Source organism: Thamnophis sirtalis, unplaced genomic scaffold (genome assembly GCF_051295495.1).
Source record: "Thamnophis sirtalis isolate CommonGarterSnake01/CBP01778 unplaced genomic scaffold, rThaSir2_p1.2 scaffold_2, whole genome shotgun sequence".
Classification (NCBI taxonomy): Eukaryota; Metazoa; Chordata; class Lepidosauria; order Squamata; family Natricidae; genus Thamnophis; species Thamnophis sirtalis.
This window is the reverse complement of record NW_028261382.1, coordinates 91,501,555-91,527,236: the sequence shown is the minus strand read 5'-3', so window position 1 is coordinate 91,527,236 and position 25,682 is coordinate 91,501,555. Positions and strand designations below refer to the sequence as shown.

At 42.9% G+C, this 25,682-nt stretch overlaps 1 pseudogene; it reads right to left on the bottom strand.

The window, feature by feature from the left end:
- Positions 1 to 23,395: 23,395 nt before the first annotated feature.
- On the bottom strand, positions 23,396 to 23,899 carry LOC148048993 (actin-like protein 6A pseudogene; annotated as a pseudogene).
- Positions 23,900 to 25,682: the final 1,783 nt, after the last annotated feature.

Sequence of the window (25,682 nt, the reverse complement as noted above, 5' to 3'; positions counted from 1 at the left end):
AGAGAGTATTTCCAAAGAGTAAGTCATCTGTGTACCAAGTTGGTTGAAATTGCTCAAAGCATTCCAGAGTTATGCTGGAACATACACACACACACAGCCATAGATGATAGATAGATAGATAGATAGATAGATAGATAGATAGATAGATAGATAGATAGATAGATAGATAGATAGATAGATAGATATAGATAGATATGATAGAGATAGAGATAGAGATAGAGATAGAGATAGAGATAGAGATAGAGATAGAGATAGAGATAGAGATAGAGATAGAGATAGAGATAGAGATAGAGATAGAGATAGAGATATAAGAGATATAGATATAGATAGAGTGAGTGAGTGAGTGAGTGTGTGTGTGTGAGAGAGAGAGAGAGATACAGATACAGATAGAGAGATAGAGAGATAGAGATAGATAGATAGATAGATAGATAGATAGATAGATAGATAGATAGATAGATAGATAGATGATAGACAGACAGACAGACAGACAGACAGACAGACAGAATACACAAACTTTCCAAAAGGAGCTGCATAATATTATATCAGGATCCCAGGGAATTAAACTGTGATGGTAGACACTTTACAGTACCTGGAGGAAATATGTTTGAAAGAGGCATCTGCAATCTTTGCTTGGTCCTGAGGAAGGACATATGTTTGGCAGGGAAGACTCGATATGATTTCTCTAGATTTATGCCAGAAGGGAAAACAAAGAAAGTGTCAAAATTGTTGGCAGTTTATCTGTTGGCTTTGACCATTCTTAGCGCCCTTAACAACTCTGATTTTGGATTGCTTTTGTACCAAAATTTCCAAGGCCCTTTCCTCCTGTAAAAATATACGCTCAGTACAGATGGCTCCAGCCATAAAACACCGTGTTGTGTCAAGTCACCAGAGTTACCAACACAGCCTTCAGTGCTTCCCTTTGTACTTTTTGTCGCCGTTTATTTATACAATGAAATTCCCAGCGACTTTGTGAAATATTGATAAGGGAGGGAAGAGAGCAGGAGGCAGCCACTTGCAGGTGCTTGCATGGACTAGGACGTTGCAAATTGCTGATCTAAAAAATTAATAATGGCCCAGTGGAAGGGCAGCCATGGAGAGAAAAGGACTGAGATAATTTGGACACTTAAACAATGAAGACACACACAGACAGTCACAACCCGTGATGTCTACCTCCAGGGGTGGGCTTCAAAAATTTCAGCAATGGGTTTTCTGCCTGGTTGCTGGGTGGGCGTGGCCATGGTGGGTGTGGCCTAGTTGGCCTTCTGCACCACAACAAGGGGGGTGGCTTTTCACCTTCCCCAGGCTCCAGAGGCTTTCCTTGAGCCTCTGGGAGGGCAAAAACTTCCTCCCCCAGGCTCTGGAGGTCCTCCAGAGGCCAGAAACGGGCTTCTAGAACTTATGCGAGGCCCGTTTTTCCCCCTCCCTGAGCCTCCGCATGGGCCCTGCACTTAATTCGCATCCAAAACAGGCTGCGTGGAGACTCCTGGGAGGGGAGGGGCAGGGTGGGAGGGAGGGAGGGGCTTGGGAGGGGAGCAGAGGTGGGTTCCTACCAGTTCGCACCTATTTGGTAGAAGTTCCAAAACTTCACCCTTTCCATTATATGTGCTTTCTCCTGTGCTTTTTTCCTAAAAAAGTAGAAAGAGTCGAGAGAAGGATTAGTTATTTATCCCAAATCCCTTTCCCCCCCTAACTTACTCATGTGTGCTTTGCTTGTTGACATTGTTTAAAGCCAAAATATATACAAAAGCAAATCAGGAATCCTGTTACACTGAAGCTAATGTGATCCTATTTGTTGAGAGGCTAAAAAGCACAGAATAATTCCCTTAAGCAGCATAATTAAGCTGGAGGAGAGATAATGCTCATCTTTCCACTAATAATATTGGTGTCAAAATTGAATAACATACTCATTATGTCATACAGTAGGTTGAAACAAAAATGTTGGATCCCATGAACCAACATTTTCTTTTAATTGAATTTTTGCAATTTATCATCTCTCTCCCTCTCTCTCTCTCCCTCCTTCCTTCCTTCCTTCCTTCCTTCTTTCCTTCTCAAATTTATTGGCTACCCGTCTTACCACAGGATGACCCTTCCTTCCTTTCTTCCTTCCTTCCTTCCTTCCTTCCTTCCTTCCTTCCTTCCTTCCTTCCTTCCTTCCTTCCTTCCTTCCTTCCCCTCCCTCCCTTCCAAGATTAAAAGAGAGAGAAAGGCAAATAATCTACCTTTTAAAATAAACTTAAAATTCAGAACAAAACTGTAGCTTTATCAGACTGGATAACTTAGAACTGTGTCACTTGTGGTGAAACCTAGATATTGGATACAAAATTATACGTAGTAATATTTTGCCTGTAAATGACTTTTTCTGTTTTAATCGCAATAATATGTGTGAGAACAACCGCTTTAAACTCAGTGTAAATCATTCTAAACTTGACTGTAAAAAATATGATTTCTGTAATAGAGTTGTCGAAGTCTGGAATGCCCTACCTGATTCAGTTGTCTCAGTATAGTATATTCTTTATTGTCATTGTATAAAATAAATACAACGAAATTATCTCAGCGACAAATGTTCACAGTTTCAGTTACAAATTGACTTCCGTGGACCTTACTTCATACTTAAGTGGTCAGTAGCGCCTAAGCGCGCTAATGTGCCTCTCATCCCTGTCATTGTGTTTTTATTCTCTTATTCTTGTTCTCGGTTTTTGTTTCACAAAATCTAATAAATAAATAAAACTGCACTTTTGAATTGAATCTGAGATCAGCCGTAAAGCTTTTACCTAGAAAACCCCTTAAAGTGGCCCTTCAAAATGGAAGGAAAATTCTGCCACTTCATTTGTGGAAATCATATAATCTAATTTTCCTCTGTAGGGTAGATGAGTTCTAACATTCAAATTCAAGTTAGAACAATTAGCTGGTGGAACAGCTTGCCTCCAGAAGTTCTGGGTGCTTCAACACTGGAGGTTTTTAAGAAGAGATTGGACAACCATTTATCCAGAACGGCATAGAGCAGTCATGGCTAACCTTTTTGATTTCGCATGCCAAAAGCACGCACCCGCGCATTGACAGCACACAGGTGCATGCCCACACCCCTAATGCAATGCATGTGTGACACTACCATCCCACACACACCTCCCCCTGCGCATGTGTGCATCACCCCCATGCTCCCCCTACACATGTGTGTGTGACACCACCACCACCCCCGCACCCTGTTTTGGGTCTAGCAGGCCTCCCTGCAGCCTCCTGGGACCAAAAACGGGACATAGGGGGACGCTGCACACCCTTATGGCCCGCTTTGGGCCTAGCAGGCCTCCCTGAAGCCTCCAGGGACCAAAAGCGGTCTCCCACATGCGCTCTGCCCCTTGAATTGAATTGAATTGAATTTATTATATTTCTATGCCGCCCTTTTCCCAGAAGGGACTCAGGGCGGCTCAAGTCAGGGGGCGGGATAGGGGATACAAATAGGGGGGAAAAAAGACATGGACAAACAATACCACAATTTAAAAAGAACTCAACAGGCACACCATTCGAGCGGGGACAGGAACTCATCAGCCCCAGGCCTGTCGGAACAGCCAGGTTTTAAGGGCTTAAGCCTGAAGGATGGTGAGGGTCCGAATCTCCACGGGGAGCTCGTTCCAGAGAGCCGGAGCAGCCACAGAGAAGGCCCTCCTCCGGGTGGTCTCCAGTCGGCATTGGCCAGTGGATGGAATTCGGAGGAGGCCTAATCTGTGGGATCTAATCGGTCTGTTGGAGGTAATTGGCAGCAGGCGGTCTCTCAAGTACATGCAGCAGAGACTTGAAAAATCAGCTGGCTGGGAGGAGGTGCGCCTTCATGTGTGGTACAGCTGAGCTGGGTGACAACTCGCCTGCCTGCAGAGAGGGCTCTGTGTGCCACCTGGGACACACATTCCATAGGTTCGCCATCACGGGCATAGAGTCTCCTGCTTGAACAGGGGATTAGACTAGAAGACCTCCAAGGTCCCTTCGGATTCTGTTACTCTGTTATAAAGCCAGTTCCAAGTTTTGCCATGCAATCAACAGCCCTTTTGGGGTGGCTCTCCTTCCCCGTTTCTATTTTCCTAGAAACAGGCTATTTCGTGATGTGGGTTTCCTACAGGCACGCAAAGATTAAATGAAATCTGGGGGAAAAAATGCCAAAAGGTTTTTAATCTATTGGTTTCTGCGCATTGACATTTTTTGGCTAGATTGTTGCTGTTCAACTGCCGTTGGTGCCAAAACATTTCGGCAAACTTTTAAAGACCTGGTTGCTGTCCCGGGTCCTGAGCTATCCGCGTTAGTAATTCCCCCTTTTGTTTTTTAGTTGTTGTGAAATTTTGCTTCTGATCCTTCTTTTTCCTTGACGCACTTAGCGTCTTCTAATTTTTATCTGTAAGCTGCTCAGAGTTGCTATGGAACCAGGTGTCCTCAAAACTGAATGAGTCAACAGCTGAAGTTATAGAAAAGAAAGGAAGTAAAACATCAAAGAACATTCAAGGCAGGTCTAAATTTTTAGCCGAGCCAAAAAAAATAAGAATAACCCATCCGTTGCTCCAAGGAGACATTTGTCCCCCCAAAATGAGGCCTTAGTTGCTAAGCATTACATTTCTCTTTACTTTTTTTTTACCACAACATCCCTGGTCATATTTTTGACTCTGTTCAGTGTTTTTTTTTTCCCAGAATGGAAAAGGTTGAGTTGTTGTTGCTAGGCAACTATAAGACCCAATCCTAGCAACCTCTAGATCTATCACAGAAGAAGGGCTGTCGTTAGAATTCAGTCCATTTTGGAAGCTGAAAGATCGGAATATTGGCTCTGAAGTCCAACCCGTCTTCTACAATGTGTCATATTTGTCCTGCCTTTTTGGCTCTCTGCTGGAGCAACTTCTCACGGCAACAAACAAAATTTCTTCCAAACAAATCATTCAAATGCACAGCAATCTGCCCGTAAATATGATGAATATTGATAATAATAATAAAAAAGAGCAATAACTAATCCAGAAGTGGTATTCAGCAGGTTCTGATCAGTTCTGGAGAACCAGTAGTGGAACCTTTGAGTAGTTCGGAGAACCGGTAAATACCACCTCTGACTGGCCCTGCCCCCATCTATTCTCTTCCTCCCAAGTCCCAGCTGATTGGGAGGGAATGGAGATTTTGCAGTATCTGTCCCCTGGAGTTGGGAAGGAATGGGGATTTTGCAGTATCCTTCCCCTGGAGTGAGGAGGGAATAGGGATTATGTAGTAACCTTCTCCTGGAGGTGGAGAGGGAATTGAGATTTTGCAGGATCCTTCCTCTGGAGTGGGGAAGGAATGGGGATTTTACAGTATCCTTCTCCTGGAATGGGGAGGGAATGGAGATTTTACAGTATCCTTCCCCTGGAATTGGGAGGGAATGGGGATTTTGCAGTATCCTTCCCCTGGAATGGGGAGGGAATGGGGATTTTGCAGTAACTTTCTCCTGGAGTGGAGAGGGAATGGAGATTTTACAGTATCCTTCCCCTGCCATCCCCACCAAGCCATCCCCACCAAGCCATGCCCATCAAGCCATGCCATGCCCACCAAGCCACACCCACAGAACTGGTAGTAAAAAAAATTGAATCTCACCAATAAATTAATCATAAAACGTTTAAAAACACAAGATATAAACGGAAGAAAAAATATCTTTATAAAAAAAAATCAGCATTGTAGCCTGAGATGAAATGTGTTGTTTTCTTCTTTAGGAAATCTTTCTGTAGATCATTTTTAAAAGACCATATTTCAAAAGGCCAGTGGAAGATATATATTTTCCAAAAGGACTAACTTTGTGTTTTGCAGCAGCTATGATTCCATAGACTTTTTTTATTATTCGCAATAAAGATCTGTCCTTTGTGTCTGCCAATCATACTTCCCCCATGGTCCATGCAAAATTTGGCCAGGTTTGTGTGTCACAATAAGCCAACATTTTTCAGAATTCCATTAAGTAGGCATGCCCACAAAACATTGATGGCTCAATCTGTAATTTGTTTACCATACCATCCAAATGAAGCATTCTGGCTAACTCTTCTCACAACAAGTTAATTTAAGAAATTGGTTGCTTTTGGTGGTACCATGTTTTCCCCAAAATAAGACTCGGTCTTATATTAATTTTTGCTCTAAAAGATGCATTAGGGCTTACTTTTTCCAGTTGGGTCTTATTTTGGGGGAAATACAGGATTAAATGCATATGTATGGCTAACAATCTTAGCTGGGGCTTATTCTTGGGGTAGGGCTTATACTAAGAGCATCCTGAAAAAATCATGGTAGGGCTTATTTTCCAGCTGGTCTTATTTTGGGGAAAACACCTTATATGCAGATCAGATGATCCTTTGGATATTTGAGTTCCAAACCATGTGAGGTTTTATAGGCAGACCAATGTGACAGCGTGTATATAGTTCATTTCCTAATTTTATCTGGTATGGTTGACAAATGCAATCCCAATTGTTATGCTGTCACAGCAAATGTTTGTGGATACCATCTTGATTATGGTGTCCTTGCTGTTTTTTGAACTACGTATGTTGATTTCTTGCAGAGGTTTCCTTGTCAAACTGACTAACATTATCAGTGCTAGCTCAATCATCTAGCATTGAGGATGTTACCTAGCTGGATAATGAAATGTCTCCAAGAAAACCACCAAGCTCAGAGAGCACCAAGGACTCCACAGTTCAACCCTGAGCTACAAATATTCTCTTCTATTGACTACTTTGCATCAAGAAGACTCCTTAAGAATCCAATCCTTTGAAGTTTGAATTCAAAATATGATTGGTCAACCATCACACACGATCCTGTCCCCTGTCCTCTGTAGGTTTTTTTAAATCTACTTAGTTGTATTGGCTTTGAAGACAAAAGTGCTACATTTTTAAAGTCTACAGACTGATTGCTACAGCATCTCTGTTTTATTTATTTACTTACCTACCTACAGACCGACTGACCTACCTACTTACTTACTGACCTACCTACTTACTTAACCATCTACCTACCTACTTACCTATCCACATACATACTTACCAACCTATATACTAACCTACCAAGCTACTTACTTACTTACCTATTTATCCTACCTACTTACCTACCCAAGTACCAACATACCTACCTACCTACTTACATAACTACCTACATACCTACTTAACTACCAACCTACCTACCTACTTAATTCCCTTCCTATGCACCAATCTACCCATCTACCCATCTACCTATCTACCTATCTACCCATCTACCCATCTATCTACCTATCTACCTATCTACCTACCCTGTTTCCCTGAAAAGATCTCCCTGGATAATAAGCCCAATTGGCCTTTTGAGTGCATGCGCTAAAATAAGCCATTGCCTAAAATGTTTAAATGCGTGCACAGCCACTCCCCGCCATTTCCTGTGGGGGAAGGAGGGAACATGTCTCCCATGCACCCGCCATCCATGCAGAATGGCTTCATGGAGGCTGCTGCTGCAAAGCCTAACTACCACGCCCCTTCTTGTAGTGGTGGCGGCAAAAAGAGCAGCAGGCCCAACAACACCGGGGATGGCAAGAGTGTGCCAGAAATGGAGACAGAATTTCTGGCCCTCTCTGGATCAGCTAATCTGCTGGCCACAGGCCAAGGTTAAGACACCTCCTGCACCTCAAAAGTAATAAGACCTCCCTGAAAATAAGGCCAAACACTTATTTCAGGAGTCAAAAGAAAATAAGACCCTGTCTTATTTTCAGGGAAACATGGTATCTACCTACCTAGCTACTTATTTGCTTACTTATAAAAAATTATTGACCACTCATCTTATGACGAGGTAACTCTCGGAAGCTCACAATCATAAAAGATAACTATAAATCTACTGAAAACATAAATAAGTTAAAAGAGACCAAACACTTTGATCCAGTTAAAGATGGAGAGGACAGGAGCAGAATGGGATGGAATCTGTTATTAATTGATCAAACACCTCCATTGTGATGTTCCTCCGTTGAAGTCCCAAACCAATTGGCAGAGCCAAGTCTTTAGGGTCTTATGGAAGGCTGGGAGTGTTGGGTCCAACCTCACACTGGGGGTGGGGGTGGGGAGATGCTCCAGAGAGCAGGGGCAATGGCAGGATAGGTCTTTCTCCTGGACCCAGGAGAATTTATTAATGTATCCAGTCATTTCAATTTAAACAAAGGTCTGCAAATCCCTAGTCAGCTATCCGTCTGTTTCTCAATTTTATTTTAATCTTCCTAATCAACTGCTCCTCTGTTTCTCTCAGCTGAAGGAGCATCTGTCTCCCTTATAGCTTTTTTGCTATTATTATTATTATTATTATTAAATACTTAATCAGCCCAGGAAATCAGGTTTGGAAATATGAAACGGTCTATCCATATAAGTTTGATTATCTAATAGACATGATAAAAAAATGGGGGAAGGAAGGAAGGGAAAGTAAGTACTGATCCTTTCCTGGCTGGAGATATGTCTGGCCCATAAAGTGAAACATGAATAGTATTTGAAGATCCCCTACCAAAACTGTGGGCAAAGAAATGAGATGGAAAAAATATTTGAAATTCTCCTTCCTTCTCTCCCTCCCTCTTTCCTCCCTCCCTCCCTCCCTCAATTCCTTCCTCCCTTCCTCCATTCCTCCCTTCCTTCTCTCCCTCCCTCCACCCTTCCTCCTTCTTTCCTCCCTCCCTCCCGCCTTCCCTTCCTACTTCCTTCATTCTGTCCTTCCTTCCATCCCTCCCTTCTCTCCCTCCCTCCCTCCCTTTCCTTCCTTCCTTCCTTACTTCCTTCCATCCCTCCCTCCACTCCCCTCTCACCCTTCCTTCCTTCCTTTCTTCCTCTGCAGATTTACTAATGAATGCTGATGAGCAATGTGGGAGCTGTCCTCCTAAAATATTTTGATTTTTAGCTGCCTTTTGAGTCCATTCCCTCTATGATTTTCCAACTTCATCTGACATCAGCAAACCATCCTCTCTTTCCTTTTGTCTTGAAGAAGAAGAAGAAGAAGAAGAAGAAGAAGAAGAAGAAGAAGAAGAAGAAGAAGAAGAAGAAGAAGAAAACAACAACAACTTAAGAGCAATGTAGGGAAATAATTACAATGACAACCGTCATCCGAAATGTAGTTACAATTGAAAACTATTATTTCCTTTATATATTTTTTCCCCTTCACTGTGACTTGGAAAATGCATTCATCGGGGCCCTGTAAGGGGTTTTTTTTCTCTCTAACTTTTTGGTTCCCAGCATCAAGAGTTTTTTCATTCAATCGTTCGCAGATTTCTGTCCATCGGTGGATAAAAATCTTTTAATGATCAATGCAAAAAGAAGGCAATTATTTGTGTTCTGCTTTGCTTCTTCCTCACCAGTCTTCTGCTAAAGAGGTCACAGATGGAGCAATTGTGTGTTAATAAAGGAAATTGATTTGCTTTCTCCCACCCTTTCCTCTTTTTTTTTTAACGAATACAAACATTTTGTAGATTTTCAATGATTTATGCCCACAATTTGCAAAATTATATTTGTCTATTGATTCGGTCCAGCTTTGTTTGCATGTAGGAGGGCATGTGCAGACACACACAATTTACTTGGGATGAATATAACTGCTTTTTCTGCAAAAAGAAAAAAAAGAAAAAGAGACCTTTTTGTTGTTTCTTTCCAATTGTTGCCGTTTTACAACATCCGTGAACAAAACCAAGTGCAGGAACTGATTGCTGTGGAATAATAAAGATTTGCACCATCAGTTAATGAATATAAAACCAACAAGTTTACAGAATAACAGAGTTGGTGGACGATGGAGATCTTTTCATCCAACCCAATTTCATTTCAGATAAATGGTTGACTAATCTCTCCTTAAAAGTCTCTCATGATCAGTGGTGGGATTCAGCCAGTTCGCACCTATTCGGGAAAATCAGTTGTTAACTTTCTAAGCAGTTCGGAGAACCGGTTGTTGGAAGAAATCTTATTTTGGTTTTTTCCCACTTTACAAGGGCTAATCCTGTAAGGAAGGCAGGAAGGAAACATTCTGGAGTTGTTTCTAGCCTAATCTTGATTGCCCTGCTTACAGAAACTGCCTCTCCGGTTAACCCTGGTTACATTGTAACAGCTAAGGCGAAGCGACGTGAGTGATGTTGAGTTGACCACGCCCACACAGTCACATGACCACCGGGCCCCGCCTACCCATCTGGTCATCAGAGAACCAGTGGTTAAATTATTTGAATCCCACCACTACTCATGAGGGAACATCCACAACTACTGGAGTGAAGCTCTTCTACTGGTTAGTTCTTCTAACTGCCAGGAAATTTCTCCTTAGTTCTACGTTGCTTCTCTCCTTGATTAGTTTCCACCCATTGCTTCTTGTCCTGCCTTCTGGTGCTTTTAAGAATATCTTGACTCCTCTTCCTTGTGGCAGCCCTGAGATATTGGAAGACTGCTATCATGTCACCCTATTCTTTCTTTTCATTAAACTTGTTGTTAGTTGTGAAGTCATGTCCGACCCATCATGACCCCATGGACAATATTCTTCCAGGCCTTCCTGTCCTCCACCATCCTCTGGAGTCCATTTAAGCTCATGCCAACTGCTTAGGTGACTCCATCCAGCCACCTCATTCTCTGCCTTCCCCTTCTTCCTTTGACCTCAATCCTTCCAAGCATCAGGCTCTTCACCAGTGAGTCCTTCCTTCTCATTAGGTGACCAAAGTATTTGAGTTTCCTCTTCAGGATCTGGCCTTCTAAAGAGCAGTCAGGGTTGATCTCCTCTAGGACTGACCAGTTTGATTGCCTTGCTGTCCAAGGGACTTGCAGGAATCTTCTCCATCACCATTAAACTAGACATACCCAATTCCAGCAACCGTTGTTCATATGTTTTAGTCTCCTGTCCCCTAATCATCTTTGTTGCTCTTCTCTAAGTTTAAACTTCCTGCCTGGGCATAGCCCACATTCCATAATTGATCTGATCAGAAAGCCTTAATACTTTCCATCAAAATTGGTAAAACCAATTTGTTAAAAATACAACACATTGCATTATTTCAGTATTTGGAGCATTCCTTTCTCCTTCATTTCTGTTTACTGCTTCCTTGTTTTCACTGGACCAGAACATTGAAAGAAAATATTACACTGACATATGATACTGAAAAAAAGGAAAATTGGATTTGAGGTTGAGGTAAAAATCCTGTTCCTTGGCTCCTTGATTCTTAAAAAGAAAAGAATATGCCTTCGTGTTTCGCTTCAGAATTCCCACATTCAGCTGTGAATGGTACAATGTTGGATAATTAAATAAGAAACCATAATGTTATGTCCATATATGCTTGGTAAAAAAACCTTCCTTTCTTCACTTTTATCTCCTCCTCCTCCTCCTCCTCCTCCTCCTCCTCCTCCTCCTCCTCCTCTTCTTCCTCTTCTTCTTCTTCTTCTTCTTCTTCTTCTTCTTCTTCTTCTTCTTCTTCTTCTTCTTCTTTATATATATATATATATATATATATATATATATATATATATATATATATATATATATATATATATATATATATATATATATATATATATATATATATATATATATATATAATATATAATATATAATATAATAATATATAATATATTCCTACTCCTGGAAACACCAAACCTGAAGTAGTCTGAAGCCGCCTGAAGATGACGAATGAGACTTCGTCGAAACGTCGCCAAGACATCTCCAATTCTACGCGGGAGAAAACCCGAACAACTAGAGACCTACATACTAACACCCGCGAAAACCTCAGAAAACATATATATATATATATATATATATATATATGTTTTATATATATAAATGGCTGTGTGTACGTGTGTGTTCCAGCATAATTCTGGAAGGCCTTGAGCAATTTCAACCAAACTTCATACACAGATGACTTACTCTCTGGAAACAAATACTCTGTGGGGTAAGACACCCCTAACACCCCTCGGGGGGGGGTGTTCTGTTAAGAAACAGCCTGTTGTACCTTTAAATGGCTTCTAATGTACAGCCATAAAATGGTTTCTACTATGCAGCACAGTGGAGTTGCCATGGTAATGGCTTCACAGTACTCCATAAGGAGGCTCCCTCTGGTAAGGGGGAAAATCCAACATTAGAATTTACATTTGTTCCAGACATTTTCCCCCTATAAATAAATACTCAGGCAATGCCAGATTATTGGCTAGTATAAAATAAATATGATTTAAAAGAGAATGTTTGTAGCCTGGGGTCTTTGTGCTCTCTGAGGTTGGTGGTTTTCCTGCAGAACTTTCATTACCAAACTGATGGTGTTACTTAGTTTGGTGATGAAACGTCTGCAAGAAAACCACCAAGCCCAGAGAGCACAATTATTTGACAGACCTTTTGGGTGGACAAATCAGATAAAGCCCCCTCAAGCGTTTGCTGAGCCATGGTTCATAAAAATGCCAGTGGGTTTGGCCAAGGATGATGAATGCTGGACATTGTGATCAGTGGTGGGATTCAAAAACTTTTACTATCGGTTCGATGGATGTGGCTTGGTGGCCTTGGCTTGGTGGGCATAGCAGGGAAGGATACTGTAAAATCCCCATTCCCTCCCGATCAGCTGGGTCTCAGGAGGCAGAAAAGAGATGGGGGCGGGGCCAGCCAGAGGTGATATTTACCAGTTCTCTAATCCACTCAAAATTTCCGCTACCGGTTCTCCAGAACTGGTCAGAACCTGCTGAATGCCACCTCTGGTTGTGATTCAGTGTCACCTTCAAAGCCGCAGGTTTCACAACCCTGAGATTAAGGCTGCATTTAAACCCTTAAAATTAGATGTGAGGAGGAGCACCAGATTACGGACGGCTGAATCCTAGTTAAAAATCAGCAGTAAGTGGCAATGGTAGCATCTTAGACAAGATCACCCTCTTCGGTCAGAACACAAGAGATTCTCTGTCATCTCTTTTGCAGAAGCTGCATAGATTCTGGAATGAATTTCTCCCCATGACATCTACCCAAGCCACCAGGGCAGGAAGATAGAGTATGCTGTGAGTATGCACCAATCCTAATTCCTAGTCATCTGGGGAGATGTTCTGACCTTGGCTTCCCCAGCAGAACGAAGCTGAATCCTTATCCTGATAAGCCCCTTTTATTTAATTTACAGAGAATATCTCTCCAGCAAAGTCCCGGCCTACAGTCTTTCAAGTTAATTCACAATTACTGACCTTTATCAGGCTTGGAGAGTGGCCAGGCCAATACCTTTCAAATGCCGCAATACTTGGCAAGAATGCAGAAATGAATTAATTGTCTCCTGCAAACACCCCTCCCCTTTCGCTCATCTTTTATTCCCTATGGGAGGGGCCATTCACCATCCACCCGTGGCTTTACTCCCAAATCAACCCTTGTTCCTTAGCTGTTCCTTTTGTCTGGCAACTCTGCACATGTGCACACTGGGAACAGGCTCCAGCTGTTCTTCTGCCTCACTGATGTCTGGCTCTGAAGGCAGCTGATAACTGTCAGACAGGTGTGGCTCCATCTTTGCCTCCAACACAGAGCCCTCATCAGAGCCTTCCACAGACTCGCAGATTGGACCATCTTCCTCCCCAACCTCCTCACTGTCCGAATCTGCTGCCAGCTCCGCTGGCTGCTGACGGGCCACAACAGGAGACCATGAAAATGGGCCTTCTTGGTGGTGGCCCCTTCTTTATGGGATGACATTCTCCATGAGATACAATTGGTTACCACCCTTTTGCTTTTCCAAAAAGCCCAGGCCCATGAGAAGACGTGATCTTCTCATGGGCCTGGGCACCACCAATGGAGATGGAACCAATCAAGTGGCTGATTTGATGGTGTTGTTATTGTATAGGTGTGTGGGATTAAGGGGTTATGGATTCTTTTGCTGTGGATTTTTTAATGTTGTAAGCCACCTGGATTCACCTGTGTATAAATAGAGTGGCCCTATAAATTGGTTCAATAAAACAAATAAATACATTTACGGGTGAAATATGTACATAATAACACACTGTTAAATTGCAAATCCACTAATGGGATTGTTTTTTTTTTAAAAAAAATATCAGCCAAACAATGCTACTCTTTCAAAGGCGAGACGAATTCATGAACTCTCAGCCTGTTCCACTCTGGCAGTTCCTGCCTAACCCATAAGAATCCCAGAAATTGGATTGGTAATGGGATCAGGATCTTTTCACCTCCAGACCAGCCTTACAGAAATTCAGCTCATCTTAGGCAATGTGAAAACATCCCTAGTATGGTGTCTCTTGTGTCACCTGAGATGAGTTGGCATATTTGCTGCATGGGAGGAAGAGAGGAGAGTTGCAAAAGACAGGTGTCACGTAATAAATCCACACAAGACATGGAGGGGAAGTAAGAGTAGGAGAGAGGGCAGGAAGGGGAAGAAGATGAGCCGAGGTGGCGCAGTGGTTAAATGCAGCACTGCAGGCTACTTCAGCTGACTGCAGTTCTGCAGTTCAGCGGTTCTAATCTCACCGGCTCAGGGTTGACTCAGCCTTCCATCCTTCCGAGGTGGGTGAAATGAGGACCCAGACTGTGGGGGCGGTATGCTGACTCTGTAAACCGCTTAGAGAGGGCTGAAAGCCCTATGAAGCGGTATATAAGTCTAACTGCTATTGCTATTGCTAAGATGGGAGGAGCAGGGGAGAGGAAGGGGAAGAAGAAAAGAGAAAGAAGAGGAGGAAAGAAGAAAGTAGAGAAGAAAGAAGGGAAGGCGAAAAGGAAAGTAGGGTTGTGGTAAAACAAGATGGATGTATGGGATGCAGAGGTGTGCTTCTACCAGTTCGGACCAGTTCGACCGAGTGGGTAGTAACTCGGCCTGCCACAACCCTGAACCGGTTCTATCGTCGGCGTCGGCATCTTGAATTTCGGTTCTGCGCAGGTGCAGAACAATCTTCATTGCAAAAATATAATTTTCCCCTTTTCTGACATTGTGTGCATGTGCGGACCATTTTAGACAAAAAAAAAAAATGTGCACCGAACCAGCAGTAACGCCAGCACCAACCCACCCCTGATGGGATGGCAGGTAAAGCAATCCCGATTATATATTTAGATGGAGAAATGAATTCTTATAAACATTAAAAGAGAACACACAACGTTAACAATAACTTTGAGGACGTATTTTTGTAAATGTATGTATGAAGATGAAAAAAAAACACTTTCTTTAAAAAAAGTAATAAATCCATAGCAAGCAAGACTCTGAGGCAGGCAGATTCCTCAAAGAATACTTTTATTCAGGGGTGGGCTTCAAAAATTTTAGCAAGGGGTTCTCGGCCCGGTTGCTGGGTGGGCATGGCCTAGTCGGCTTCCTGCATCATGGGGGGGGGAGTATTTTTGCCCTCCCTGGACTCCGGAGGCTTTCCTTGAGCCTTCGGGAGGGTGAAAATGGCCTCCCCAGGTTCCAGAGTCCCTCTGGAGTTTGTTTGTTGTGTTGCCTTGTTTGTACTACCCCCCTCCCTCGGGTTTGTTAGTCGCCCTGAGTCCCTCCGGGGAATAGGGCGGCATATAAATGCAATAAACCTTAGAACCTTTGCTTCTTTAAATCTTCCTCGTGACCCGACAAAAGCGTGAACGTCATAAGCGCGCTGACAAAACCGTGGTGCTAAAACTGTGATGTCAAAAGCGTGTCGACAACAGCGGGCCGACAACAGCGCGCCGACAGAAGCGCGATTTAAGTTAAGGTAAGGTTTAGGGTTAGGGTTAGGGTTAGGGTTAGGGTTAGGGTTAGGGTTAGGGTTAGGGTTAGGGTTAGGGTTAGGGTTAGGGTTAGGGTTAGGGTTAGGGTTAGGGTTAGGGTTAGGTTATATCACGCTTCCGTCGGCGCGCTGTTGTCGGCGCACTTCAGGGCTCATTCTTCGCTCCTTTGTCGCGCGGTTTTGTCGGCGCGGTTTTGTCACCGTGGTTTAGTGAGGCGCGCTTTTGTCGTTCGCGCATTTGTGGTGGAACCAATCTTCCCATTGCTGGATAGCATTTCCTACTGTGAAAGTCTCAGATTTTCAATTCCCATCCCAGAGTCATGCACCATCTAGTCAAAATCATATCTTGCAGTTTACTGACCATAGTGGGGGCTGTGAAGTCACAGTGCCAGGTTTTGATTTAAAAAACAAACCACCTTTGAAGTAGTTGTTGCTTTTGTTCGTTGGGAGCTTCTGCACAAAACTTAGCATTAGGTACTGTGGAAACTAGCTGCCCTTGGAGCATCTCTGCTATCTTTATTAAGGAGCCCCTGACAGCTTGTAAGAGATTTGTGTATCCTCTTGCTTGCTATGCATAGTTTTTATGTTATGCTTTTAAACCTGTTTGCTTGAGTTAATAATAAAGCTTTATTTACTGCTGTGCTTATTGTCTCTGAATCCCAAAGAACCAATTGTCTGGGCACTTCATCAGTGCCCTGACCCTTGTCAAAACAGAATTCCAGAGACTTTGAGATTGTAAACTTTCCCTTGGATCTCTTCTCCATCCATCTGACTTGATACATTAGCATCATCTCTATATCAGAGCACAACATTCCCCCACCCCAGGACGCAGTGACACATCCAGCTGTGCAGTAAAACCAAGAAAATATGTTTCCCTACAGGAAGAAGGGGGCACAATGACTCAGTGGTTAAAGACATTGAATTTGTCAGCTGCAAAGTTCATAGCCAAGGTTTGAGTCCTGAGCACCACACAACAGGGTGAGTTCCTTTTTCTGGCTCCAGCTCCTGTCCACATGGCAGTTTGGAAGCATGCAAATGAAAGCAGATTAATAGGTACCACTTCAATGGGAAAGTAACAGCATTCTATGCGTCTTTGGTGTGTAGTAATGCTGACCACACGATCACGGAAAATGTCTTTGGAGAACACTGGCTCCCTTGGCCAAGAAACAGAGATGAGCTTTGTGTCCTAAAGTCGGACATGGCTAGATAGGGAAATCCTTACCTTTATAGCAAGAAGTATTTTGTCAAAAAGTTCATCTAATTTTGCGAAGCTTCTTTGCCCGTAACATTGTATTGTTAACTAGGGCACACAAAACCTTTGCCAGCTAGAATAGCATTTGCCCAATGCTGGAAACAAAATAATACCCCCTCGGACGAATTAGTGATTAAAAAAAAACCTTTGGATTGTGCAGAGATGGACAAATTAGCACTGAAATTAAAAGATAAAGAAGAATCGGAATATTATGAAATTTGGAACAATTGGTACAAATGGCTGCAAAATAAGAATAAAATTAATTACAACAAATGTAACAAAAAGGCAACAGTAAAAATATTGGGTTTCTGTCTGGATGGTCTCTTGTAACGAGCCAAAGGACAGAAAATGGAAGTAGTGATTTTCCTCCCATATTTGGGCATACCGGGGGTTGTAACTCTAATATATATATCATGTAGAATTAAATCAGAGTCCAAGGCAAAATGATCCTTAAAGTTCCAATTTAATAAATCAGACATCTTAGGCACATCTGTGTTAATCCCAGTTCTGGAAATGACATCAGAATTGCACCCAGTTAAAAGTTCATGATCTTGTCCCCACACCCACAATCCATCACATGGTCCAATCTTCTTCTTCCATGCTGGCATCCACACCCAGCTGCTTCCGGTCATGTATAAAAGTACGGAGACAAAAAATGACTTTGAGCTTCTAGAAAGGAATGAAATCAATACATTCCACAATCCTACTCCTTCTATTCCCCCTCCCATCAACTATAATAATGAAACAGCATAATGAAGTAAGAGAAAGTGTGGCAGGCCAAAATTCTAAAAGAAAATTAATTGCACGCCTGACACTAATATTTTTAGACGACCTGTCCTCAGTCATTTCCTCCACCTACCTATTTTAGTAAGATTCCAGATGCCTGACAAGACTGTTCCTGCTATTGAGGAATTGAATCTCTTTGGTTTCTGTCTTTGGATAATGCTACTCTTTAGTATGCTTTGAGTAGAGTCCTAAGTACAAAAGAAAAGGGGGGGGGTGTCAGTTAAGCAAATCTGTCTTAGCCTCCCCACTGATCTACTTCACCCAAGATGCACATTGCAAGGAGACCACTTAATGCTATTATTCTCAGGCACACTAGGCTAATCTACATACCTCTCATTGCTGTACAATACCTACAAACAATCTGTTGAGCTAATTTGTTAAACAGCTTTGTTCTCCCTGGGGAACAGAGGTTGTTGGTCACAGAAGATTGATTCAGCTCTTGGTGAATCAACATTAATGAAAATCTACTCTGCTTAATGAATGGGGATTTTCTTTGCTGGTATGTATGTGTGACAGGCCATAAAAATAAGAAAGCAAACAAAATTAAATGTTAGATGACCGCATCAGTAAGTTTCTCACTTGCTCCTTTATTTGATTCTCTAAAAAAGAGAAGTTATAGCAAGAAATGCTGGAACAACCAGTAAGATTTAAGCAGCAGGTTATTTATAGGTTTTAAAAGTGCTATATCTGGCTTTCTCTAAGCTAAGGAGGGAAATCTGGAAAAAAAATTTGACTGCTGTGTATTTCTCCAGGATTTCTTCTTTATGATTTCAATGTCCTTGAAACTCAAGTTCATTCAAATTTTTGAAAACACTCTCAACTTTTGTACCTGCCAAGCAAACACTTACAGAACAAAGAAGCATTATTGCTCCACAGCTGACGTCCCTCTGGAGACATTGTCACTCCACAAGAAAAAGAACAAGATTTCAAAAGAATTGTTTATCTATTTCTTTATTTATTCGTCTGCCCATTTGGAAGCAATTCTAGACAGCTGACAGAGGGCTGAAAATATCAGAACTATATGTGAGGCTGGTTTAATAAAAACAGAGCAATAGCACCAGTGCAGTGGTGGGATTCAAACTTTTTTTACTACAGGTTCTGTGTGCATGGTGTGGCTTTGTGGGTGTGGCTTTGTGGGCGTGGCAGGGGAAGGACACTGCAAAACCCCAATTCCCTCCCCACTCCTGGGGGAAGGATACTGCAAAATCCCCATTCCCTCCCCACCCCACTAATCTTCTTTCCAGCTCCGTTCTCCTGTTCAGGGCAACAAAAGAAGATCAGCCGGGAGGCTGGGAGGCGGCATGGGCGGGGCCAGCCTATTTGCAGTTCTCTGAACTACTCATAATTTCTGCTACTGGTTCTCCAGTGCACCAGTGGCTATAAGATACATACTCCATTCTAAGGCAGGTCCATACTGCATCGGTGCCAGAGGGAAGAACCAGATCTTCAAGGTCTTTATAAATGATTTAGGGTCAGGGCATTTCAAGTCTAAGCTGTAGTTTATGAAACAACCTCTGCCAACTACTACATCACTTAAATGTGTTTCCTAAGTTGCAGTACAGAACTATTGTGAGTTTTCTCCCATGGTAAAGATCTGAAGGGACATCATGAGATGAAAAACCCATGATTGCAAAAGTTACGTTAAAGATAAGGAAGCCAATAAATAAAGGTAAAGGTTCCCCTTGCACATATGTGTTAGTCATTCCTGACTCTAGGGGGTGGTGCTCATCTCCCTTTCAAAGCCAAAGAGTCAGCGCTATCTGAAGACGTCTCCATGGTCACGTGGCTGGCATGACTAAATGCCAAAGGTGTATGGAATGCTGTTAGCTTCCCACCAAAGGTGGTCCCTATTTTTCTACTTGCATATTTAGATGCTTTCGAACTGCTAGGTTGGCAGAAGCTGGGACAAGTAACAGGAGCTCACTCTGTTATGCGGTGCTAGGGATTTGAACCGCCGAACTGTCGACCTTTTGATCGACAAGCTCTGTGTCTTAGCCACAGAGCCACCACCTCCCTAAGGAAGCCAGTACACACCAAATAATATCTAAAGCCCGCTTTCCTTCATCATCATAGTCATGTCCAAGTAGGACTATAAAAATGTCCTTCATGACAGGACACGTCAAAGAAGAGAGAACAATCCCAACGTTGTTAAGATTTTATAGGCTATCACCAGCATTTTACAGTATATAGATATTAAATGATGTATTTGTTCCATAAAAAATAGCCCTGAGGTTGCATCAAGTATCCTGTCTATTCTAGAAGATGTCCAAAGTTGTGTAGATCTTCCAAACTGTTTATGGGAGAGTATAAATGCGACAGAGAACAAGTTGTAATTGTAGCCTCATAGCTCCTCAGTGTTTTTTCCTCCATTATTCCAGTCTTTGATTTTTAAATCCTTCAGTTGTTTTTTTTCCTTCAGTTTTAAAGGAAAGTCTATAGAAATCTATTTTCTTTCATTTGGAGCTGACTAGAAGCCTCCTTCATCATTTGCCATTACCATATTAGAGACTAAAGTAGATTGAGTGGCGTGGTAGCCTAGTGGTAAAGACACTCACCTCCCACTCAGAAGGTTGAGAGTTCAATCCTACATAGCGGCAGATGGCACTCTCTCAGGGTGCAAAGAAAAAAATGTCTGCTGTGAACTCCACGTAGGCATCAGGAAGGGCATTTGGCCGGTAATTACTAAGCTCCATCCAGTCACCCAGACTCTAACCCTGAGTTACAGGGTCATAAAGAGGGAGGTTTGTTTTTTTATTAGAGACTGAGTAGACAAAATATTGGGTTTGGGGCAGGGGTGGGTTTCTTGCCCCGTTCCAACTGGTTCGGTTGGAATGGGGCCGGCGGCGTCCTTGCGCACACATGCGTACTAGCGTCTGTGTGATGCTCCAGCTGCTCCTGGAGGATCGTGCAGGCGCTGTATGCGTCCTGCGCATGCATGGAAGCGCAGAACTCGTCAAAACCGGGTAAGGAGCGCACGCAGGCGCGCGGGTGGGCCCTTTGCCATTCCCAGAAGTTACTTACTTCCAGGTTCGCCGACCAACCGGTTCGCAGGGACCGCCACGAACCGGTTGAAACCCACCCCTGGTTTGGGGAATAGGATATAGAGTGTGTCCATGGCATTTCTCATTTTAAACCTTCATAATTAAACTTTTTCCTTGGGTGGGTTAAGTTTAAATTTATCACCTCCCTTCCCTTCACTAACAATAGTTCAGTTCATAGTTCAAGCACTTTTCTTGGAGAAGGCTGTAGATATTCTCAGTCCTACAGGTCATATGTCAGGCTGCAGCTGTTCCTTTAAGAATATTTGGCCTGCCACACTCTCATTAAGGGGGGGCATAACAAGGGGTAGAATGTGTTGTTTTCAAAATAAAAAATTCCTTTCTAGAAGCTCAAAGTCATTTTTTGTCTCCATACTTTTACACCTGACCGGAAGCAGCTGGGTGTGGATGTCAGCGTGAAAGAAGAAGATTGGACCATGTGATGGATTGTGGGTGTGGGGACAAGATCATGAACTTTTAACTGGGTGGGATTCTGATGTCATTTCCAGAATTGGGATTTCACAGATGTGCTAAGATGTCTGATTTATTAAATTGGAACTTTAAGGATCATTTTACCTTGGACTCTGATTTAATTCTACATGATACTTGGAACGCTGACATTATAGTTGCCCTAAAGGTGCTTTTTTAGGAGGCAACTGGAATTTCTTGTTTTTTTTTCTTTTGAAGACGTGTCGCTTCTCATCCAAGAAGCCTCTTCAGCTCTGACAGGATGGTGGGGAATGGAAAGATTGATATTCCTTGAAGACAGCTGGTCGTTTGCATCCTTTTAGAGGGTCGTTGAAGCACTTGGAGGTTTGTCTGTGTCCTCGGGAGTCACCTGAGTGGCGCTCCTGCTTCCTATAGTCTGCAATTTTTCCCTCTGGAAATCTGTTCATACTCCCACGCCATTCAAAGGGTGTTCATCCCAAATTATGTAGCTAAAAGTCTGTAGAGATTCTCAGTCATCCAGGTCATGGTTGTCCCAAAGGTGAATTTTCTGGAGTCAACTGGACTTTCTTGTTTTTTTATTTTGAAGTTTTCTTGGAGAAATTTGAGGAGGACCACAAAAGAAAAGATAAAGAGAACCGATCTGATTTCATTAGGATTCTTCTGGAACGGCGCTTCACTGATGTATGCATTTTGCGCTCTTATGCGCTTGCAAAATGCCACATGAAAAGGAGCCATTTGCATACTGCTATCCATTTTTCCCCTTCTTTGGTTTTTATCAATGCCCACATGATACTCAGCAATACAAATGGGAGGACAGATGCAAACGATTTTAAGCCTGAAGCGAATCATGCATACTCTGATCCCAGAATTACTTAGCAATGCTGGTTGTTAAACTGGAATTCTGAGTGTGTGTGATACAGAGCACAGCAATTTGTAGAGAAAAGAGTATTTTTTTAAAAAAAAAAGTAGGGAAAATCATCCTCCCATCCCTAATTCATGTTCATCCTCAACTCAGCGTTTTGACAAATAGTTGCCATTTAGAGGAATAGGAACGGCAAGCTTCTTAGAAGCCGAAAATATGCGCTGCTATGTGTTATTGTTTTCATTATCATAATAAGTATCTGTGCGTATGTGTTAAGGATGGGTGAATACAGGATGTCAATTTCAATTTCTTCCTCTTTTTCATTCCCCCCATCCCACTCATGTTCACTAAGCTACAATCTACTTCTGGGTCACTATGAAGCAATGACGCACAAATTAAAGGCAGCAGGCTGAAGAATGGGAAAATGAGAAATAAAAAAGCACCAGCATTGTCTTCTTCTGTGCATCTACAAATGATTTTTCTTCTTCTTCCTGTGCCATATCCGTCATCGGACATTGGCGATCATGTTGGCAATCCTATTTTTTTCAACAGCCTCATGAAAAAGTGTTGTTGAGTTTTGTCCAAACCAAGTTCCTTAGATTTTGAAGCCATGATGTTCTTCTTCTGTCTGGACCTCATTTGCCTTCAATCTTTCCCTGGAAGATTAAGTGAAGCATGCCGTATTTTTTCCAGGTGTCGCATCACAGGTCCAAAATATTCTAACGTTTGCTTTTCAATGGTTTTGGTGATTTCCCTTGGCTTTCCCAGGCGGCTTATCCTCTCCTCATTTCTGGTTTTGTCAACCCAACTTGCCTGTAAATCCACATTTCAAATGTTTCTAATATCAGGGTTCCAAATAGCATCCAAAAGTAAATCAGAGTAGGAAAAAGTTTCCTCAAAGTTCCAATTTAGTAAGAGAGCCATGTTGGCACATCTGGGAAAACCTAAATCTGAAAGCTTCCCGGTTTTCCCACCCAATTGAAAGTTCAAGATCCTGCCCCTACACCCACAAGTCCATCACATGGTCCAATCTTCCATTGCCATGCTGGCAGCTTCCACCCACCCAGTTCCGGCCAGGTGCAGAGACAAAGAATGACCTTGCGTTTCTAAGAAGAATGTTATTATGGCTACATACCATCCAACTCCATATAATCCCCACACCCATTTTCCCACAATAGAAAATGAATGATTGAAAGTGGGGGAGGCCCCAAGTCCAAAAGAAAAGACGGCTTGGAGTCCTGACATCTAGTCTCTTTAAGTGGCTTTCCATCAGAGACCAAACTCTCCACTCCATTGAGCAGGACACGATTTTTAATGTTGGTTATTGATTAATTCAATTGAACTTGCATTGTATCTCAATGCAGGGATCCAATATAGAACCTGATAAAGGAGACTATACTAAGTCCCTACCAAAACCCAATTGCAGAAAAGCTTCAAAGTTGATTGCAGAAAATACGGGGATATTGTAATGTTCAAACATTAATTCCATCAGTTTCTCACGCTTTGCTCTAATGTTCCATGGTGCTTCAGACATAAGAACAGGATGCAATGAAGTTTCAGATTTAATGTGCATCTTATAAGTATGAACCAGGATGGCTTGGAAACGATCCCAATCTTCAATCATTCCATTTTTCAAAGGTGAAATGGCTTCCATGTTCTCCCTAGGAACTCTCAAGGCACTTGTGTCTATGTAGCATGATGGCCCTCCTTGCTTGCTTTTATCACCGTCGATCTCCATCATGGAGCTTCCATCATCTCGGTCCAAGACCACCCCAATGGCAGTAGGGAAGTCCACCTTTGGGCAATCTTCTCCAGCATAGCCAGCTCGCACTGTGCAGGAGCCAATATCAAATACCAGAGCACCAACTTCATCTCCTCCGTAGACGCTGCCATTCATGATGGCTCAAGCTCCCGCTTCGCCACTAGCAGGCTCAAATAAAGGCTCTAGAGCCTGGGGAGGGTGAAAACACCCCCCACCACCATGGTGCAGGAGGCTGAGTAGGCAACGCCCACCCAGCAACCAGGCAGAGAACCAGTTGCTAAATTTTTTCAATCCCACCCCCCGTCCCAGGCTCCGTTCTCAACGGCGGCGGCCTCTTGCCACCCTCAACTAGCAAAACCAGAGCTCTGTTTTCATTGGCAGAGGGTGGCAGGAGGCTGTCACAGCTGAAAACAGAGCTCAGGAGCCCATTTTCACTGGCAGTGCACTCGGGCCACCACAGACGCCCCCAACACAAGTGACATCAAGCTGGCCATGCCCGCCTCATCCACAGCCACCCCAGCCCCTGACATCAAACCCAACCCTGATGCAGCCCTCAATGAAATTGAGTTTGACACCCTTGCTGTACAAGGAAAACAAAGCAGATAAAGATTAATTCATAGGGAAATCTTTCTCTTCCCTTCCTCCAATTCCTCTTCCAATTACTAAGATTCCAAGGAAAGAACAGTGGATCTACTGCAGCAGAAGTCCCTTCTCTATATCAATCCTAGAGACTGGATTTCTCTCTGTTTCTGCCTCCTGTACCCCACACGGTTCCCCACCCCTTTGTTCTAAATCTGTTAAGACTATTTTGTCCCTTTAGTAATAGTGTTTCGTTTGGGAAGCCTGAAATATATACCATTGTGTTCCTCCTTTGAGGGTTTTCTTTTTCTTGGTTGGTTTTTGTGAGGTGTGTATGTGTGTGTGTGTGTGTGTGTGTGTGTGTGTGCAGTGAATTCCTTTCATGTCCTTCCTTCTGAGAAGGTTCTTTTTCTGTCTTTGTAGCCCAGTGCACGAAGCCTTCTTTTGGTGTTGTGTGAGGCATAGTCTAACAGTCTTTCTTTCTATTTTTATTGTTTTGTATTGTCTGTCAGATGTTGTGATGGCTTGATAGTTTAATACACTTCTCTCTTCCCTCTGCCTCTGCCTTCTCCTCTTCTCCTCCTCCCTTTCTCCTCCTTCCTTCCTCCTCTGTTCCTCCTCCTCCCCTCCTCCTCCTCCTCCTCCTCCTCCTCCTCCTACATACACACACACACACACACACACACACACACACACACACACACACACAATCCCCTGTATTTTCCATCCTTTGTGAGAAACAAGAGAGGGAAAGAAAACCAAGATGAGATTTCTTAAAATTCATGTGTCATCATTCCGAGTAATGAACTCCAGGAAATCAGGATTCTGAATCTCAGTTCAGGCTCAAGAAACCTTTTAATGAGTATCTTGCATCGGCACTTAGAAAGGTGAAAAGCTAGCTCTAAATTATTCCCGCGCTCAGGGATAGTTAAAAGAATAGAAACCCCCTACCCCTAAGTCTTTCAGATCACCCAGGCCAATCAGGTCACCCGTGGTTCCCGTCCGGCTTCAACATGCATCCATTGACATGACCTTGGTTCATACTATGGCTGGTGGATGTTATGGCTAGACCTCTGAGGCACACCCTTCCTGACCTCCACCCCCTCCCCTCCACCCTTGAACAGCAAGCAAGAAACGAAGTAGAACTAAACATGGCTTCAGCTGAAGTCGTTTTGCAGGTTGATATTGTGTTTTTGCTTATTCCTAAGAAAACATCAGGGATTTTCCCCTTTGGTCATTTTTATCCTCCCGGGGAAAAATATTCTACAAATATTCTCCCCTGAAGGGTGGGAGTAAGGGAAAGGGAAAGGTTCCCACGCACATGCGTGCTAGTTGTTCC